This window comes from Suncus etruscus, chromosome 3 (genome assembly GCF_024139225.1).
Source record: "Suncus etruscus isolate mSunEtr1 chromosome 3, mSunEtr1.pri.cur, whole genome shotgun sequence".
Classification (NCBI taxonomy): Eukaryota; Metazoa; Chordata; class Mammalia; order Eulipotyphla; family Soricidae; genus Suncus; species Suncus etruscus.
In genome coordinates, this window is record NC_064850.1 from 37,861,425 (window position 1) to 37,883,812 (window position 22,388).

The window sequence follows — 22,388 nt, forward strand, 5'->3', positions numbered from 1 at the left end:
CTGAGAGATCACATGGAGGCAAGGCGTCTGCCTTTCATGTAGGAGGTCATCGGCTTGAATCTCTGCGCCCCACATGGTCCCTCATGCCCGCCAGGGGCAATCTCTGAGCCCGGATCCAGGCTTATTAAGTCATTTTTATCTTCAGACATGTCTCCCATGATTTGATCACAGAGACAGACAACAAAAACAAAACTAAACAAATGGGATGACATCAAATTTAAAAGTTTAAAATTTTGTTCTTTGGAACAACGGTGGAGGGAAGTAGTCACTCTAGTACTGGATGTTTTGTTAAAATGATCAACAAAACCCTTTAATTATGAGGCTATTGAACTTGCTGCTGACAGTGCTACTAGAACCTTCTAGAAGGAAGGTAACGCTCACATTTTCAGCCAGCACAAAAACAGGAGGTGCTAGCTCTCTTCAGTCTTCTAACACATGAAAGAAGGCTATTCTCGGGTTCACTATTGTGAACTGAGCAGCTGCCCCAGATCAGTGAGGGGGACCCTGCCACCAGGGGACTCCCTTTTCCCTGTGCAAAGGCACAAAGATTTGTGTTTATAGAGAGACTGCAACCAGTATTGGGGTCTCAGTAGAATCCCACCCCTGCCTGTGGGACTGTTCCTGACTGGCATGGGGCTCAACATGATTGGGCTTCAGGGAAAGCAAAGGCAGAGGGAGGTGCACTAACTGTTCCCCAGCCCGGGGCACTCACGGGGGTCCCCATGACAGTGGTGACTCACCCATGTGGTTCGCTCACTGGTCTGACAGTTCCTCAGGGGCTGTAGGCAGTGGGTCCTTGTCATCTTGCCTCTCGGGTGCCCAGCCAGGATAGGGACTCAAGAGGCTGAGGATTCTTTCTGATGGATGCCCAGACTGGGGCAAGCACTCATAGGATAGGGACCTTTTCGGGGTGTCTGAGTTGAGTTTTTCTAGTGGGTCTGATTTCTGGCCAGGTGGCAGGGCAGCTGGGGGTGTGGGGCTCCCCTGTCCCTCTGCCTTCCCTTTCCCAGAAACCTCACCCAGTCATAGCAAGATGTTAATGAGTAACAGACCAGGGATGTGGTGGGGGTGGGGGTTTGACTCTAAACTAGCACATTTTGGCTGCAGACTCAGCTACAAGGTCCAGACAACTTTCTGTTTATGGGGTATGAGGGTCCTCAAGGTTAGAGGTAGTAATGAAAAGATTTATAGAGTGGCTTAGATCAAGTCCCCCAGATACTTTCTACAATAGTTCTCTGTCTAGCCTGCTCTCACAGAGCACTGTATGGGGCCCTTATGGCCCCAGTGATTCTAGCACAAATTATGTGCAATTAAATATGTGCAATTAAAACATACATAATTGTGCCTAGCTGCCATTTTAGTGAAGGCTGAGACAATTTTAACTTGGTTTCAGGGTCACACTCTGCCCACCTGCTGTGAAGACAGTGGCACTGGCCTCAGAACCAGGTGTTTTCTGTACTTTGGCCACAGCTGTTCCAGGTCATTCCTGCTGACCTCTGACTCAGGGAGCTATGTTTGGTGAAGTCCCCAAACCAAGACTAAACCTTCCTCTGTGCAGTAGTTGTCAGGGAATTCATGGGAACAGAAATATTGAAGAATTCAATGTTTGCATGGACTCAAACCCAGGACTAGGAGGGTCTGTACTCATAGGGTTGACCATGCTTTCTTCAAGATATGGCTCGTGGAATCATAATTTCTTCATTAAGCAGACAGTCCTATGTGCATCATCATGCTCAACATCTCTGTCTCTAAGAGATGAGAAATCAGTGCTGAGAAATCAGCATGTTCCTCCAAATGTTAATGAAAGGCAGAATAGCCTCCCCTAGATTTCCAGAATATTATTTGGAGAGCAGTAACCTGTCCTATCTTTAAGAGTCAAAGAGAAGGGTGAGGGACCAAAGTAATAGCATAGTAGTAGGGCATTTGCCTTGCAAGCTGCCAACCTGGGACAGACCCAGGTTCAATCCCTGGCATTCCATATGGTCCTCCAAGCCTTCCAGGAGCAATTTCTGAGTACAGAGCCATGAGTAACCCCTAATCACTGCCTGTTGTGACCCAAACCCCCGCCCCCCAAAAAGAGAGAGAGGTGAAGATGTAGGGTTGTACTAATAAACTGCCATAATACCTTTACTTGTTTCTATAACTGAGGGAGCTGGGGAAAGTAAGGTTATTTCTGGAGGCTGAAGAGCACTGTTGGCTTTGCCACATGTCTGATAGGAACCCACATGTAGGTGTATTGGCCTCAGGGTACCTTTAATTATGAGATTCTTGAACTTGCTGCTGACACTGCTGCTGAGAATCATCTATAAAGAAGGCAACATGAACAGAAAATAGGGGTGACTCCACTGGATGTGGCCCAGCATGAATTTTACCTTACCTCCAAATTTCAGTGCCAAATCCCAGCCCCTCATCTCTCTAGACTTGTTTCTCCCACCAAATAATTTTTTTGGCCAAAACGGCAGCAGTTCTGGGAATCAGAAGGAGCATCATCACTGTTTCCAGGAGCATTTTCAGTCAGCATAGGAATGAAGGTGCTAGCCTCTTCAGTCTCCCACCACCTGGGAAAGTGGGAGAAATTATTACTTTTCATGATCACTTGAGCTCACCTATCCTCCATAGAATCCCAATTCATTTCCATCAGTTTCTGAACCTGTACTGTGATTACCAGCAGGCAGGGAGAGCCAGAGGAGTCTGAGCAAACCTGAAGTTTGGAACTGGATTTGCCAGGACACAATGGCCTTACCTAGGAAGGGTGCTCTTGCCAGAATTAAATTGGTCACTCCAACTCTCATTCTTCTTATATTTAAGTTTAGCACAAGTATCTGGTTACCCACCAAGACACAGAGGAGACAGAGTCATCTCCCTAAAGTCCTGGAGATTGAGAACACATAGTGTCCCAAGGCCTTGCTGAGTCTAGTCAAGGGCATCTAAATGTCCATGACAGAAAGTCCATGTCTCCAAAGCAGCTCGAAGCTGTGGCTGGCATCAATCAGCTCAGGAACCACAGATAAGGGCAAGAGGAAAAACAAGTCATGGGCTGGGGGAGGTAGCTATAAGTAAGCTATAAATGCTGTTATAGATGAAACTATAAAAGTAAGACTTCCCACATGATTGAAAGTGATTCCCCACAAAGAGGATCCATCTTTTCTCTCCATATGTGTTGCTTGCATCCCCCTAGTGCAGCTCTCCACTCCCCAAAATGGGCCAAGATGGCATCCCCACAGGGAAGCTCACAAGTCTCACAAGGAGCTATTTGGTATGAAGAGGGGCTTCCTTATGGGGCAGAACTTGGGCAAGCAGAGAGATAGGAGTGGTCAGATCCACATACCAATCAGGGACTGGTGTAGTGTTTGCATATGGAACTATCTGGAACCTTCCTTCTGGTTCCTGGATGACAACTCTTTCCTTCATGGATGCACATTGATGGACAGACAATATGGTCTGAGGACACCATGGGTGTGGTTTTATTGCTTAGAGTAGAGCTCTGTGTCAGCTCATTATTTCTCAGAGAGGCGAGATATTTTCTGAACTTGACTCTATTGTCAGAATATTTTTGATTTAATTATATTTGTCCTTCCCTTCCCTTTGTTGTCATTGTTGCCCTTTGGGGGCTCACTGAGACAGGTTATGGTGTGTTGTTCACTGTGATTCAGATGTTCAGAGGGGTTTATACACTTGCTGCTCACATAAAATTGAGTGTGATATGCCAGGGTCTCTCAATTATTGTGGTGATGGGGCTCACTGTGCAGAATCAGGGATCAAACTCAGACAAACGGGAGGTGCTGGGGACCCAAGTCTGGGCATTACTTAAGCAGGTTAGGGCTCTGCCACTGAGCTGCATCACAGGGCCAAGTGACTTTCCTCCAGCCAAATTGTACAGGAATCTTCTCTGATTTGTCAGTGCTTGTAGAGTCTTTTTTTTTTTTTTTTTTTTGGTTTTTGGGCCACACCCTGTGACGCTCAGGGGTTACTCCTAGCTATGCGCTCAGAAGTTGCTCCTGGCTTCTTGGGGGACCATATGGGACGCCGGGGGATCGAACCTCGGTCCGTCCTAGGCTAGCGCAGGCAAGGCAGGCACCTTACCTCCAGCGCCACTGCCCGGCCCCTGTAGAGTCTTTTGTAAACTATTAATCTCTGAGTTTTTTTTTTTTTTTGTGTAGCTTACATAAGAAATAATTTCATTTTATTTGTTTCCTTCTTTTCTTTTTCTTGTTCTTCTTTTTTTCTGTTATCTCAGCAACATTGATTTTAAAGGCCCTTTATCAAAAATTCTTTTTTTCCGATTGAGTTTGGGTTGGTTTCCAGATGTCCTGGCCATCATCTAGAAGTCCCTGCATACACAATTAAAGGATCCCCTATCAGACATACACACATGCACACACATAAACACACATACTGACTGCCCTCATCACCCTTTCCCCTTTCTTTCCTTCCATGGCTTTCCTTTGCATTTCATTTTATGTTCTCTCTGGAAGACCAATCCACATTTGTTAGTAATTTTATGGGAAAATTATTACTTTGTAAACGTAGAGAGAGAGAGAGAACTGGTAACTAGATTAATGTGGATGTTGGATGCAATCTTGTTTTTATTCCTTGGGGGGTGACACCAGTTTGTGCTCAGGGGTTACTCCAAGCTCTTTATTCAGGAATCTTTCCAAGTGGGCTCGGGTGAACATACGGGATGCCAGCAATTGAAGCCCAATCAACTGCATGCAAGATAAGTGCTCTACATCCTAGACTATTATTGCTCTGGCTCCACAGATGAGATATTATCCAAGAAAGTACATTTTCCATAAAATTAGGGAATCAAATTTTTTATTTATAAGGGTTTATTTATCACTTTTGGGGGGGTTATCAACTTTGCATGCTTTGTTTATTCCAAAGTGCTGTGTGTCTCTCATTGCTATTTGACTCACTTTACATGATACTTTCTCTGTCCTGGGTGTGTCCCAAGTCTGTTGTTCTGCAGGTTAAATCACTCTCTCAGCATCTTGCTTAACTCTTTGGTTGCTGAGTTTGTTTTATCATGGATTTTCTCAGGCTATGGTAATTAATCAAAGGTACCTGCAAATAGTTTTAATTTTTTTCCTTCTGTTGTCTGGATTTCTACTCAGTTATTTAGAGGTATTGTATAAACTTTCCAGAAAAATGTATGGATTTGGAATTCTAATGTGTGTGTGTGTGTGTGTGTGTGTGTGTGTATATATATATCTGTGTGTATATATATATCTGTGTGTATATATATAGTTTTCTTTCTCTCTTGATATATATTCCTGTGTCTCTGCATATCTCTGCATAATATGTGTTAGATCATTGTGAATACAACTATGTAAGAAAGTAGCCTCATTATTTATTTCTCAATATATACAACAGATCTATTTTCTACATATTATGTATCTTCAGCCTATCTACCTATTTTCAAGTCTATCTGTTTACTTTTGGTTTGGGTCACACTTGGCTGTTTTTAGGGATTACTCCTGCCTCTGTACTTAGGGATTACTCCTGGCAGAGCTTTGGGGACCATATGGGAGTGCCAATGATAAAGCCATGTTGACCTCAGTGCAAGACAAGCATCCTACCCTCTCACTGGCCACATCTAGTCTACATTCTAGCCCACTTTCTCTCTCTCTTTTTTCTTTTTTTCTTTTCAGTTTTTGGGTCACACCTGGTGGTGCACAGGGGTTACTCCTGGCTCTGAGATCAGAAATCACTCCTGGCAGGCATGGGAAACCATATGGGGTGTTGGGATTCGAACCACTGTCTGTCCTTGATCAGCTGTGTGAAAGGCAAATGCCCTACCACTGTGTGCTATCTCTCTGGCCTCTCTCTCTCTATCTCTCTCTCTCTCTCTCTCTCTCTCTATATATATATATATATGTATATATGTATATATACATACCTTTATATCTTTATATGTTTATTTAACCAACTATCTATGAACCTATTTTTCTACCCACTTCTGTATGTACTTCCCTATCTTCCTATCTCTATATCTACTGTCATCTGTCACATGTGTTTATTTCTTTCAATGTTTTCTTTTTCTTTTTTGGTAGTGTTTTGCTTACATGATTTCATATTCTTGAACTTTTTATTCTGAACTAATTTTGGATATTTATGAAACGGATTTGTGTTCCCAATTTACTCTTCTTGCAGGCTTCCCACAGCACTGCTCCAGGTTCTGTGAGTAGAATGAGGAAGCCCATTTGGGTGGGTGGGTGAGTGGATGGAAACAATATTCAAGTTTGCAACGTGAATCCCCTTCTACTTCAGTACATAGATGTTCAGTTCAATAAGATTTGATGATTCTTTATTATAAAGAAAGAACCTGGGGACAATTAGAGCCATTATCATGCTCAAGAATGTCCCATGCAACATCCAGAGGCCACCATGTCTTCATATGGCTGTAACCTCACTCTGGAGTCAGCACTTTGCCCAGGAAAATAATACTCTGTGAGATATTCTCAAGAATCATGAAGATGAAGGGCTGGTCAATACGAATTATGGTAGGCCTGCTGGTCTTTGGAGCAGTGTTATATGTGGAATTATCTTGTAGCAGGCCGTACTCATTGACTATCAGTTTGGCTTTGTGTAGCACCTGTTGGATATGAACCAAGATAAGGTGAGTTTATGTTTTACCCAGCCACGCTTCTGTGAGGAGTATCTAAGAGCCAGCTACTCTGAAAAAGGAAGCTCTCACAGTATAGAGAGTTTGGAGAGGGATCAAAATGACAAGAAAATCTGGAGTTAGCACCATGCATAGAGTTTGCATGGAAAGTGTGGGAAGTCTCTAAGTGACTTGTTACATGTCTATGAACATGGCCGTTGGGTGAGTGCTGGAAATGAAGCCTGAAGCCAAGCCCAGGGCAGAGCAGGGACACTCCTCTCTTGGATTCTATGGCCATGAAACTGCTGTAAAATTTAGGGCTCAAAGAAGGTCTGGGAAAGAGGCCTGGGACTCAGGGTCCAGCCAGTAAAGAGCTCTGTAGGGGTTGCCTATCACTGTCAGTGTGGATTAAAGGGATCAGAAAATGAAAGACCCCAGACACTGTTACCTTTGACAATTTCCTCTCTGCTTTGCCAGTGAGGCTAGCCAGGTTTGTCCCTTTCTTCTTCAAGTTTGTGATACCCATGCTTTTCATGATGGCCATGAGATCATATGTGCCAGACAAGGAGAATTTGGGGATGTAGACACCCAGATGCCTGGACAGGGGGAAACAGATAAAATAGACATTCCCAGTGTAAGATGATATTCAGCTATTAACTCAAAACAAAGGTATTCTCCAATCTTCCTCTTTCTTTTAAACCTATTCCTTTGATATGTAAAAATCCATCTGGATAGGTACTTTCGCCTCTCATTCAACCTTTCCATCACTCTGGTAAATTTTGTACTGGGTTAATAAAGAAAGGTCAGTTTGGCTTGGTGCGCAGAGAGAGACCATGAGGTGAGAAGCCACTGACTCCATGACTCTCTCTTGCCTGGCTTGATTTATTAATTCTTCGCAGCTACCCTTCTTCAAACCCATTCACCTGGGGTTGGAAATATAGTGCATAGGTGATTTCACAAAGTGGGGATTTATTTTACACCTGGGGGGGGGGCATGGCCTGACTGTTAGCACTGTGCCCTCCCTTTGAAACTCCAGAGCCTGCTTCTGGACCTGGACACATAGAAACTGGAAGAAAGGGATGCTGATGTTCCACTTCCTCTCTCAGACAGTTCCTCTCAGGGGCTCAGAATCACACTGTCTTTCCCAAACCCTTCCCTGAGCTGACTTCGCCTGTCATCCAATTGGCCCCTTGACATTGAGTTACCCTGTGGTCCCCCTGCATTTCCTGGGAGGTGGGGAGGAGCAGAGAAAGCACCCACAGGAAGCAGAGTTCCATAACATTGCTGTCATTTTCATCTTTCCTCTCTTAAGGTATTTGTTTCCTTTTATATTTTCTTCTTTTTCCTTTTCCCATGAGGAGATACCTGGATCCCTGAGCATACAGAAGGGCAGGGGCACTTGTGTAGGAAGGAAGGACCTGAATATTCTTTTCTCAGAACCAGAGCAGATCTGGAACCAGGTGACTGGAGAAATTTTTGTCATGGTAGTGCAGGAGACAGACAACTTTCCCTGATTAGGAGAATGTGAGTAGGGCTCTGTGCCCCTTAACCACTCTGTCACACAGTGCATATCCTGTCCAAGCAGCAGTCAGCATCTTCTGCCAGATCAAGCACTGGAACTCATAGGAATTTTCTGAGTGGGAAGCTTAAAACCAGGCCCTGTGGTCTGACAATCCCTCAGCCTGGAAGATATAGCTTCGAGGAAATCGGCCAAAGTTGAACTGAGACCTATTCAACTATGTACTTCAGAGTAAAGACCAGGTAGTTGAGGACGAGGATTGTGAGACAGAGGTGTATAGGTGAGGAATCAGGTTCTGTCTGTGGCATCTAATAACATCCCCAAGATGGGGCAGAGCATTGGAGTCTAATCACATGTTGACTACAGTTGTCAATTTTTACCTTGAAAGTTTAAAACATTTGGAAGAAAATGGCCCCGTACTCAAATAGCAGGTTATTTGGAAGAAAAGACAGAAGAGGGAGGGAACAGCTTGAGGGGTGAAGAGGTAGCAAAGGATTCTTAGAATGACCCATATGCAAGCCCCATATACATTGGTATCCACACCACCAACTATACCCAAAGCAGGGATGTTAACCAGGACTCTCAGAATGTGTACCACCATATTGTGGGGGACAGACTTTTTCCCTGAAAATGGGAAATAAATATTTATCACTTCCTCTGCACAGAGGACTGGGCCGACCCAGTCCGACCCAGTCGGACATGGCCTACCCATGAGGATTACCCAATCACCCTCTGTGAGAATGAGCCCAAATGGATAATACCTTAGAGCACCTATGGATCTCTCTGTTAGAAGAGCATGCTGTAGACTTTCTGCCTGCACAATTCATGACAGTTCATTCCAAGGCAATCTGCCTCCTAATCAGATTGCTCCTTCTCTGGTTTTGGGGGTATCTTGGCCAAGGCTTCCTCAGCCTCCTCCACTTCCTGCCTTCACCAGTTGAATTTCAAGGAAGGATTCACAAAGTTCCCAGGCAGCACAGACGGCTTGGTAAAACTTCATCTCCTGGGCTGGTCTCTCCCATGGAGTGCACATTTCTGCATCTCTTTCTCTCTGTCCCTGTAGAGCTTGACTAGGCCACCACTATTAATTTTCCCATGAGTCCATGTTTTGGTCAAGGACAGCAGTCTCAGAGGTCCCTATTATGTCCTGTGCCCTTCCTTCACTCTCTTAAAATTATTCTTGTGCCTGGTCCCCAGCAAGTGTCTCCATTGGGCTGTATTGTATGAAAGAGTGATCAAATGAAGGAAGACAAGTGAGCATGGAGTGGCACCTCTTGTTGACCTCCAACAACTAGTGCTTTCATAATCAGCATCTTCTGGACCCTTCCTTTGCTGAGTCCAACTCTGCCAGGTTTTACTCTGATTCATTTTAAATAGACCAAATGTGTATTTATTAAACACAGCTATCATGTCCATGAGCATCTGTTTCCTCCTGCAAGATTGGATTGAAGTGGGCACAGGCTGATCCTGATTTTGTTGTCTTCTAGCTCAGATGCAAGAATATTATATAGAGATATGACTATTTACTTTCTCTTGTCAGAAACCTATTGTTGACAGGAAGCCCCAAGTGACTCAGTATAATCTGCAGATACCTCTAAGTCAGATCACTTCAGTGTCTTTGGGCCCCAGTAGATTGGAAATCATGTACCCTGAAAAGGGAATGATTTACCTGTTGGTACCAGACATAGACCACCTCTGAAGAGCATCCTGGCTCAGAGAATGGATAACCTTGTCAAGATCCTCCAGGTCTGCAAGAATGAAGTAGAAAGTGCTGTGGCCCACATAGTCCATCTGCAGCACAGTGCAACTCAGAAGCAGGTCATGCAGCAACTTGAAGTCATTCACCTGGTACATTAGGGGCACCTTCAGCACATTCAAGTGTTTCCCATAGAAGTTGCCTTCCCTGATTTCTTCTGGATTAAAAGGCTTTTTCCACAAACCTGGAAAGAAAGGGAGTAAAATCAAGAGCATGGAGCTAGGGGGTGGCTCAGAGTTGGGTAACTCATCCAGTGAATGGACCTCACTTAAACTGGTATTGTTCTGATAAATGTGGGTACCCAGAGGCAGAGTCTGGGGATCTTTCACCTCTAGGACAGCTTGAGAGTAGCTGCAGTTATGGCACTGGTGTCTACTAGGGAAAGAAGGGGATGAGTTTGGAATAGCATTGCTGGTGAACTGGCTCATCACCTATGAGACCATGTCAGGCATCTCATGGAAATTTGGGATTCTCAGGAATGAAGGTCATAGTGCTTGATGACTAATTTCGCTGATTCCCCAAAGAAAGGCAATGTGGAACAAATGAACAACCTTCTGTTGTTCTGTGTTTAGCTTTTCTTTAGACTGTTTGCTTTGAAGAACCAAGTAGACCACATCCATCTCTGCTGAAAACAGGAGAGTGTGGACTCAGACATCTACTTAAAGGATTTTCGTCTTGGAAGTTCTTGTGTCATAAAAACACACGATATACAAATATAAGAATTTATGTAGGTGGAGCACAAAGTGATAGCACAAAGGGTAGAGAGTTTGCCTTGCACATGGCTGACTTGGGTTTGACGGCTGGCATCCTATATGGTCCCATAAGACTGTCAAGAGTGAATTTGGCCTCCAAAGACAGGAATAACCCCTGAGCACTGCAACGTATAGCCCAAAAACAAACAGCTAAAGAACTTACACAGGAATATTTGAGGAAACTATAGTGATAGTTTCTATGTTCTCCAAAGAAGGCTGTGATGAGAATTACCATATCAGGAATGTGCCTGGCAGATAGCATCTCCTCAGTGAGATGTCAATGGTACTTCATTTCCAGGCTAACCTGTTTCTGGGACCATTTCAGTGGATTCCCCAGCTTATCCAGGGGCCTGAACTCACTTCTTCCATATCACAGATCACCATTGTGCAGTAGAATGGCACAGTCCTAAATAAAAGCTTAGTCCCAGTTTCTTAAAGGCTTTCTGATCTGGTCCACAGGAACTACTCTGTCTCATCAGTTTAGTCCCATCCAGTCCTGAACATGTGAGAAGCTGAGAAATAGACTTGTTCTGAATGACACCACACCAAACTTGTACCTAACTTTGTACCTAAACTGCGCATAGGTAAGCAGCATCTCTTGGCAATTTCAGTAATTAAATAAGCCTCTAAATTAATTATAAGTTTAGTTTAATTAATAATAATTTCCTAACCAAGCAATGGTGCAATGCACAAGAGTACACAGTCCAATGGGAGAGGTAGCCTAAGGAATTTGTGAAAACACTCAGAAACTTGCCCAGTTATTTTTCTGGTTTTTTGGTCACAGCTAGCAGTGCTCAGGGATTACTCCTGGCTCTACTCTCAGAAATCGCTCCTGGCAGGCTCGGGGGACTATATGGGATACTGGGATTCGAACCACGGTCCTTCATGCAAGGCAAATGCCCTACCTCCATGCTATCTCTCCGGCCCTCGCACAGACTTCTTGGCCCAACCACAGTTAAGTGAGCAGAATTCCTCAAAACTACACAAAACTTATATAGCCAAAGTTTACCTCCCAAAGAATAGTGCTAGAGGTATATACCTCTTTTTTTTTTATTTTGATCATAGTGCTTACATATCTTTCACATTAGTATTTTAGGTACATATTAACATTGAATCAGGGAAATACCCACCACCAAATTTGTCCTCCCCCCTTTCCCATTCCCTTTCTGCAACCCATATCTCCCATCATCAACCCCCAGGCTGCTAGAGTATGTGGTCCCCTCTTTGTCTAGCTTACTATCAGTGATAATACATCTGTTTGGTCCTGGTGCCCTCCCTTGTTTCTCCCTCTATTTGAGAGGCTAACCTAGATAAATTGAGTTATGTGGTTTTGTTTGAAGGAAAGAAAGGCAATAGAATGGGGTAAGGATTAAGCAAAAAAAAAAAAAAAACAAATTAAAAAAATATGCTGAAAATGGGCGGAGTCCTTCTAGTGGCTATCAGCCTCAGTTTGAGAGAGGACATGAAAAAGGTAATTGAAACACCATAACAATACAAAAATAAATGTCAAATTAAATATCCAGTGAGCCCTACAGCAATAAAGAGAAGCACCACACAATAGTCTCGGTTCTGAATTCAACTCATGTCAGAGTGCAAAAAGAAAGAGAAAGATAAGATAAAATAATATAAAATAAAAAAGGAGACATCAACTTCAATATCTATACCAAAATAAAGACGTCAAAAAAACAATCAATAAATAAATATGTATGTGGAAAAATTATTATTTTGTATTTTTTAAGCTATATTATAGTTTAATTTATAAGTTAATATATAGCTTAATATATTACAGTTTAATAATATCACCAGAATGTTAGTACAGCAGGTAGGGCATTTGCCTTGCATGAGACTGTCCCTAGTTCAATCTCTGGCATCCTCTGTGATCCCTAGAGCCCACCAGCAGTGATTCCTGAGCACCGAGTAAGGAGTAACTGCTGAACACTGCCAGTTGTGGAATCAAAACAAAACAAAACAAACTAAACTATATCACAAAGTTAACATAATTATAATAATATGTGACTAGCATACCTATCAACAGACAGAGCAAAGAAACTGAAGTAAAATCTAGAAGCAAACCCTATCATTCATTTTCACAAATTGAAAAGGAATCAAGAATACTTAATGAAGAAAGGTATTCTCTGCTTAAATAGTACTAGGAAACAGAAGATTCCCAGAAGAAGGAACGAATTTGGCTGCCAAGCTATTTAAAGAAATAAAATGAAAATGGATCCAAAAGTAAATATAGAGCACATACTGTTAACATGCTAGAAGATAATACAGGGTAAAGGCTCCTTTATATTAACATAGCATGTTATTTTGGATATGATACCAAAATTATAAGTAACAAATAATTCTGGGTATAAAAAACAGATCTCTAAAGTCAGTTTCTTCTGTGCCTTCAAGAAAAGAGACATATGCTATGTGCCCTTCCTCGTGGTTAAGAACTGGCAGAAAAATAGCAGAAGCAGAAGGAGATGCTTAGTGCACCTAGTAAATAGGGAAGGAAGGGGTCAGTATGTAATGGGAGGCCTTGAATGCAAGCAGGTAGGAGAGAAATGAGTGTAGGTGTCTTTGTAGGGGATAATGTTTGGCTCATCTTTAATGATGACATGCAAATGTTAACTATTTCAATGGATTAAATATTTTTTTCTGTACTTTATATGTGGTTTTTGTTATTTTACTGTAGGGATCTCCTAAGCGATGCTTAGGATACCCAGAGACCCTTCAGTGATTCTTGGCTCACTGGTGAACAGTGCAATGCATGACTCCAAGATGGAGTGTTGCTGAGGTCCTACAGTGATAGAAACTGCCACACAGAACTGGGTATCTGGGATTGTTCAGGGCTGAAATTGGTGATGCCTTAGGGACAAGGTGATGTAAATACAATACTAGACTCTAAATCTCTGTAATATCTCTCAGCTTTTTATTTCTATTTTATACTCTATTCTTTATTAACACATATTTGAAGCAACTTTAATCCAGTCTAACACAGTCTACCAAGGTAATTGTCAAAAATATGGTCTTGATAATCTTCAGGGGCCCGGAGAGATAGCACAGTGGCGTTTGCCTTGTAAACAGCCGATCCAGGACCAAAGGTGGTTGGTTCGAATCCCGGTGTCCCATATGGTCCCCCATGCCTGCCAGGAGCTATTTCTGAGCAGACAGCCAGGAGTCACCCCTGAGCACCGCCGGGTGTGGCCCAAAAACCCAACCCCCCCCCCCAAAAAAAAGAAAATCTTCAGAAGATGTACCTGAACAGCAAAGATTTGCTTAACAAAATCAGGTGAAACTTTATGGAAAGTTTAAAATTTCCCTGAAATCTCAAATTTTTACAATTGTTCCTAAAATTATTTTGAACAGGGACTTTGGACAACCCCTGCTCTATGAGGAGAAACTGAAGCTTGATCTGCAGAGTTGGCTCTGTGCATATGGAAAGAGGGTGCAAGCAGACTGAGTGGGAGTCTGAGAGCTCAAATAGTCAGGATCTGTTTATAGGCTGTATTTCCAACCACTGGTCTAGTGCCTAACTCATAGCCTAGCTCAGCCATGTCTATAGATGGCTTATAATTGGGAATTGAATAAACCTGTTAGAGTTTGAACAAATTACTCAACTCTTCTTGTAATCCTTGCATATAAGGGAATAAATCACATCTCTGTAGTACAAAGTATTGTCAAATCCTATTGTAAGTGCAACCAGTGTTTTGATGGTTATAATTTTCTCCAATAAAAGACAGGGTCTTATCAGTATGGGATACATAGAACATACCTGTGAAGAAGATGTAGTTGATCAGGGTGAGAACGGATGGGTCATTTTGATCTGAGAACAAGTCTGAGATTTCTCCGTGGGTCTTATTTGCAATATAATCGTTGATTTGATTGCTGGCTCTGTCCCAGTCCTTGAAATCTAGAACCACATTCTCCAGACCATAATAGTGTGTGAGGAAATTTGAGGATGAAGCTTTTAGCTTCACTTCGTTCTTGAAGAACAATGTGTTTCCCATCATCATTTCCAAGTCCTTGAAGTGTAGATAAAGATGCCGGAAACCCTGGTAGATTTTTTCCTCAGGGATTTTACGGGTGTCAAAACCAAGGCCTTGAAGGATCTGCTTGCCAGTCGTAGAGTTATCAGCACCCAGGGATATCATGGACAAGGCGATGGAGATGCTTATAGGGGAGAAGATGACATTGTCATTGGGAGCCAAATCTACTAGATGCTGAAACAAGTTAAAGGCAAAGTCAATGTTTCTGGGAGCAAATTGCAGATAAGTATTCTGGAGTTTTTTGAGTACTTTGTAATTTTGAGCCTGGATGGGTTGGAGGCCACTGATAGTCAGCCAGAATAGACAGGTGTAGAGGATGAGCAGCATTGCGTCACAGTTGTCAAGCCCTGTCAAGTAAGGAATGCTTGTTAGATGCTGCATTGAAACCTCTAGGGAAGTACTACACATAAACTGGGAGTTGAAGATCTCATTAACACCAATTCTTTTCTCCCCCATGGCTGTGTGACCTGCAACAAGTCAGTATACTGGACTTTTAATCTGGACTTTAATATTATGTTCTAAAAGTTATGAGCCAAACCCCAAAAGTGATAAAATAAATAAATAAATAAATAAATATATAAAATAAAAGTAGTCAAAAAAGTAGTGACTATTTTCAGAGAGGAATTTTTTAAGCACATTAAGAGAGTGGTTTGTCCATATGAATATTGATTTTAAATGGAAAATTATAAGAAATAGGCTTGAGAAATATCTCAGTATTCAGTGTATACATCTTTTTTTTGTTTGTTTTTGTTTTTGGATCACACCCAGCAGCACTCAGGGGTTACTCTGGTTCTACGCTCAGAAATTGCTCCTGGTAGGCTCAGGGAACCATATGGGATGCCAGGATTCGAACCACTATCCTTCTGCATGCAAAGCAAATGCCTACCTCATGCTATCTCTTCGGCCCCCAAGTGTATACATCTTTTTGTTTATTTATTTATTTTTGTGATATATTCCGCTGTGCTCTGAGCTTACTTCTGACTTCAGCAATTATTTCTGAGGGCTCAAGAACCATATGGGGTGCCAGGGATCACATCTGGGTTGGCAGCGTGCAAAGTAAGCACCGTACCCATTGTACTATTTCCATGATTCCATGGCATGTTTATTATGCACAAAGACTGAAGTTTCCAGCATTGCATGCTTCTACAGAAGTGGAAGCCCTCATTACTGCCACATCTGCACTTAACCTTTGGCTTCATTGAAAGCACATTACTTGGTCTTCTGAGAATTGTTTAGAATGTCCAAAAAGGACTAAGAAAGAAAAGGCATCCTAGTAAAAGGTAAAATGAGTCTTCTGAGAATTGTTTAGAATGTCCAAAAAGGACTAAGAAAGAAAAGGCATTCTAGTAAAAGGTAAAATGAGGCAATAAAATGTGATAATCCCAAATATTTATGCATTTGATATGATAGTCTCAAAATGAATAAGCAAGCAAAATTGTAAAAATTGAAGGGAGAAATAGCGTCTTGTACAGTAATAAATGGAGACTAGCTACATTCAATAATGAATAAAACACTTAGATAAGGAAACAGAACTTGAACAAGACATATAATATTCAATAGTTAGAGAAAACATATATGTCTTTTTTTTGTTTGTTTTGGGATCATACCTGGTGATGCTCAGGGGTTACTCCTGGCTATGTGCTCAGAAATCGCTCCTGGCTTGGGGGACCATATTGGACACCAGGATTCAAAACACCATCTGTCCTGGATAGGCTGCATGCAAAGCAAATGCCCTACCACTGAACTATCATTCCAGCTCCATATATTTGTCTTTAATACACATAGTATTTGCTCCAAGGTAGACTCTATCTTAGGATATAGGTCAAGGTTCAACAAATTAAAAAAAAAAAGCTAGAGGGTCAGAGTGGTGGCGTAAGTGATAGGATGTTTGCCTTGCATGCACTAACCTAGCATGGACTACTGTTTGATCCTTTGATGACCCATATAGTCCCCCGAGCCAGGAGCGATTCCTGAGTGCATAGCCAGGAGTAATCCCTGAGAGTCCCTGGGTGTGATCCAAAAAAAGCAAAGAAAAAAAGCTAGATATATGAAGGATCTGGTCTGTCCTACTCCATGAAGCTCCCACTTCACTTGTCCTTTTCAGTCTGATCTCAGTTCACCTCCTCAAAGCCTTCCCTCTCTATTTCTCTCTGTGTTTGCATCTGTCACACTACAGCAACATCTCTGTGACAGCTCTTGTCATCTTCATCTCTGCCTGATCTTTTATTTCCCCTGGAAAAAGAAAACTATATGTTATGAACAGTGTGGAGCCAGCTGGACTTGTCTCTAATGTGAGTTCTTTTCTCGTCTCCCTTCTCTGTTCCCTTCTGTCTTTTTTCTCAGGAAAGTAGTTTAGAACTGAGGCTCTAAGCCCTGAAGTCTGACCTTAGAGCCTGAGCCATGCCCCCTCATCTTCCTCTGTGAGTGAAACAGTGCCCTGAAGGTGTCTAAATGCAGAAGGTCAATATTAGGCATAAATTTCATGCCAGTCCTATTCTGCTGGTTCTATCAATCTCATGACATTTGACTCAGTTCAGTGTCCACTCAGCCAGGCAGGAGGTTAGAGCCACTGTGGGTGATCAGTGACCAGGGAAAGCTGCCATGCTTTAATGCAACACTACATCTGAGAGCATGCCTGGGCCAGAATGAGGCATTCAAGCAAATTGAGTTAAGCCCTTACGTCATGGCTTTGATCTGGATACCGTGAGAAACAAAAGGATGGAGTCACTAGGCTTTTGTCTTGATCTGCAGCAGGCTGTCTCCTGCTTGCCTGAATCTCACATTAAATACAGTAAATCTAGACAGGGTCAGTGGGTGAAATTTCTTTTTCCATGTTCCCAGCTTGTAAATGGTTTGAGGGACTAAGGAGTGCCTGCACAGATGAGTATCTCCTCTCCCCCAGTCATTAATCAATGGGAGGCAGCTCTGGGTTAAGAGTCTCCATCACTTTAATTAAGAAGTATATCATTTGAGACCTACATAATTTCTATAATATGAACTTTTTGAAAAACATTTCTAACAAGAAACATTTCAACTAAGCATGGATCCCTTTTCCCCTCTTCCCCGAGACACAGCCTGAGTTTCCAGGGGAGACTTTGCTTCTGTTTCCTAGAGACAGCAGCTAGTTAGCTAAGATACATACACTTAGGGAGGAAGTAAAGCAGGCTGAAGCAGAGTCAGTATTCTATACACAAGTACATTGCATGATCTAATGAGGTAAAAGCAGAGTATCTGCATGAGATGCATAAGTAGAATAGCAAGCCATTTGTGAAATCAAAGATTAAGGTCCTTTGCAAACACTCACGTAAGCAGGTGGAATTGGGCCACTGTTTTTTGTCTGGATCCCACAGAAAGTGTTCTGCAGAGTCAGCCCTAGAGGATCCACCAGTCCAAGTAGTGTCTGATGTTGCTCAGCAGTGGACTGGTAGTTTGCAGTAATGGACCTTTATATACTGTTCAAATGTTTATGTTTTCTTATCACGAACATATGCCCTTCTTATTGCTGTACATTATTTGGTTTCATCTTTTCAATGGGCTGTCTGATCTTTATCAATGAAGTACAATGGAATTTTTTGTTTCTTTTTGGGCCACACCCTGTGACACTCAGGAGTTACTCTTGGCTATGTGCTCAGAAATCACTCTTTGATTGGGGGACCATATGGGATGCCGGTGATAAAACCGCAGTTTGTCCTAAGGTAGTGCATGCAAGGCAGATGACCTACCACTTGTGCCACAGCTCTGGCCCCTCTACAGTGGAATTTAAAACATGCTTCCAGTTATATTATCTTCCTGCTATATTATCTTGAAAATTGCTAACTAGTTTATTCTCATTGATTCTTTCTTGACATACACATTTGGTCTTTTTGGAGATGTTCAGAATGTAGAGTCTAGTATACTCAGTATAAAATTTTGTCCAGGAAATTATAGTGAACATAACAACTTTTCATAGGAACTTTCTTCTGCATTCCTGATGTAGGCTGCTTCTGTCCTACAGCCATCAGTGGGATTTCAATGAATCCACTTCAGGGAGAGTGGGTTGCACAGGTGGTAAAATATGAAATATGAAATAATGAAACTACACACAGAGCATGTGGGGTCAACACATCTGACAGGAGTGCAGCAAGTTTAATGTTTTAAGCAGTGAGACTTATAGGGGTAAAACCAGCCATAGATATAGAGAAGAATGATTACAATCACAAAGCAAAATTCAGCAGTAACAATGCTTAAGCTATGGGTATGGTAAGAATTCTAAGTTACAAAGGAGAAGGTTGCAATTCAAGGTAGCTCTCTGCAAGCTTACTTCAAATGCAAAATCAGGGATTACTAGGAAGTAGAAAAATCTTGAAACTTGATCTTCATTGAGCTGGGCTTTAGGGGTCTAGTAAAGGAGGGAATCAAATTCCCAAAAATGTGGTTCCCTTTTTCTGAGAAGAGTCAATAGCCCAGGGTCAGTATTCTGGCTACGCCCCTGATTACCAGAAACTGAAGCTGCAAGGACATATTTGAAAAAGAGAAAAAAAATTGTCTTTGCTTTTAGGTGCAAATATTATCCAGAAAAGGGGTTCTCTTAGTAATCTTTGGTGATGGAATTTCTGAGCCAAATTATTTGGTAGAGGCCATAATTTTGCCTGAGATTTTACAAAGGAGAGATAACCAACTAATGACAGAAAATGTAATACCAAGCATAGATTTATCTCTTAGGGAATTCCTCAACTATCCATGCAGGGGGAAAAGGCATCCACAGCAGACCTTTTGAGAAACCCAGTGGGAGTTATTTCAGTTTTCCCCACCAGGAAAATCTGGGGATACATTTGGGGGGCTGACCTTCCCTAAAAGTTTATGCATGCTGTGGTACATTCCAGTTCCTAAAATTTCATCCTTTGATGTCAAAAGCTGGCATAATTGACATCACTATGTGTGACTCCCAGTCCCAGGTATTTTTACTGAGAATAAAGGTAGTGGCAGCTCCTGTGAAGAAATTGGGGACCCCTCTGCCAGAAGAAAGCAGATGTGAGAGAGTAAGCCAAGGGCTGCCCATGACCGAGTGTCTCCTTCAACCTCATAGTGACCCTGTAGCTAGTGAGTGTTCTGTCGTGTGAAATGAGGCACATAGAGAAAATGCATGGGCAGTTACTAACTACAAGACCACTTGATGCTAATATGTAGCACCATTATCTCTCCTCCTATTTGTATTTTCCTATTCTCTTTTAGGGCAAGTGTCAGAGATCAAACTCAAATTTCTTAGAGCAGATGGGAATACTTCCTGGATTTCATGAATATGTGTTCTAATAGAGCATGGAAAACTTCAGGCATGGCTTGACCTAAATGTCACAAATAGATCATTAGATTTTTTTTCTTGTCATTGTCTCTCTTTTTTTTGTTTTTGTTTGTTTGTTTGTTTTTGGGCCACATGTGCTCAAGGGTTACTCCTGGCTATGCACTCAGAAATGGCTCCTGGCTTGGGGGACCATATAGGATGCTAGGGGATCGAACCGTGGTTCATCCTAGGTTAGCGCATGCAAGACAAGCGCCCTACTACTTGTACCACTGTTCTGGCCCCATGTCCTGACTCTTGATTTATCTTATTCATACCCTTCCTTTCTTCTGATTGCTGCTATAGTTTCTCCCCAGTGAGGATGAGCATGATATTTCAGTGCTGATAATTTTATATCAAAGGAGAGAAACTGTCCTCTTGTTCATTGTGATTTTTCATTCCCTCCAAAAACAGGATAACCCATCATGGTGTGTTTGAACATTCTAAGGCTTTTGGTGCCACACATGGCAGTGATCTGGGTTTACTTTGGGAATTTAATTTGAGAATCACCCAGGTGATAGTTGTAGGACCATACTTTGTGGCAGGAATCAAACTGGTTAGTAGAGCATCAAGCAAGTGTCTTACTAGTTGTACTATCTTTATGGTTCATGTTCCACAAATTTTTGATAATTTCTATGCTTAAAATGTATTTTTCCAAATGCTTTTTTATTTCTTTTTACTATAAGGGCCATTTAATTATTTTGACATTTGATCGATTCACAAATAAATTTAAAAAATTTAAATATCTCTAAAAATGGAGATATAGCTTTTTAGAAAGTTTATATGGTCAATTTATTTATTTATTTTTATTTTATTTTATTTTTTGGTTTTGGGGCCACACCCGGCGGTGCTCAGGGGTTACTCCTGGCTGTCTGCTCAGAAATAGCTCCTGGCAGGCATGGGGGACCATATGGGACACTGGGATTGGAACCAACCACCTTTGGTCCTGGATCGGCTGCTTTCAAGGCAAACACCACTGTGCTATCTCTCCGGGCCCTATATGGTCAATTTATTATTGACCAATAATTTTAATACATTTATTTTGAACACTGTGATTTACATATTTCCTCATAATATATTTATTTTTCAAATTCAGTGTTCCAATACCAATCCCATCATCAAGTGTACATTTCCTTGACGATTTTCCCAGTTTCCTACCCTCTCTCAAGTCCTGCGCTTGCCATATATGAATACTTTAGTTAATATTAATGTAGCTGGCTACAATGACATGGTCATGAAAGTACTGGAAAAACTCTTCAATAAAAGAAAATTTGTGAAAATTATCACATTGACAATGAGATCATGTCATTGTTTAAAGGTAAGCCTTTAAAGCTTACTAAGCTGTTTGTTTCTAGTTGAGCATTCTTTTGTTGATTTTGTTTCTTGACCTTAGGTGACATCTATGATAATCTCTTCTGATTTGGTGCATTCCTACATATTACATATATTGTAATATATGGTGATGTCATGAGGCTACCTATGCAGCTGTGCAGCCCCAAATACCAAGGATTTGTGGAGCTAGGCCAATAAGCTGATATGGTAGCAGATATGGATTATTGGTGTAGCTGCTGGTACTTCTTGAAGTACAAAGGCACAGAGGGTAGAAGGTGGCAGTCAGCCCTGATTCCAAAACTCTGAGGATATCTCAGACCCCAAATTAGCATACCTGAGTTTGGGGTAGTTATGTGTCTCTGCAGAGATTAGTGAAAAAGCAGTGAAGTTGAGTTATTGGCTAGATGATAGTTATGAAGTGTTTATAAAGCTGCCAAGGCTTCAACAGGGAGGAGAGACTCATCTCACCCTCCTCTCACTTCTGTGAGACTGGAATATTCATGAATTATTGCAACTTGGTTTGCCTTTCTTTCAAGAGTTAAATGAGTCCATAGCATTGATCTATGGACTGACATGGCATTGGCTCTAGATCATGGTTGTTTAACCATTTTATGGAATTTCTGAAGACTGGCTATTCATCTATATGTGTATGTACATGTCACCAACTCCACAATAAGAAAAGGAAGATCTCTCCTATATGTGGGATAAACAGAAAGACAAAAAGGGAACTACAAATTGGAAAAATTAAGTGGAATTAAAATTTTGCCTTTAGCACTGTATCTACAATGATTTGAGGGCATTGGGAGTGAAGCAGACTCTGGTGATGGGCTGATGTTAGAATGATGTATGCATAAAAAGCATGATTAATAGGAGAGGAAGGAGAGGAGAGGAGAAGGAGGTAAAGGAAAAGGAGGTAAAGGAGAAGGAGGAGGAGAAGGAGGAAGAGAAGAAGAAAAAGAAGAAGATTGAGAAGGATGAGGACGACAAGGAGGAGGATGAGAAGGAGGAGTAGGACGAGGAAGAGGTGGAGGAGGCAAAGGAGGAGGAGGAGAAGAAGAAGGAGGAGGAGGAGGA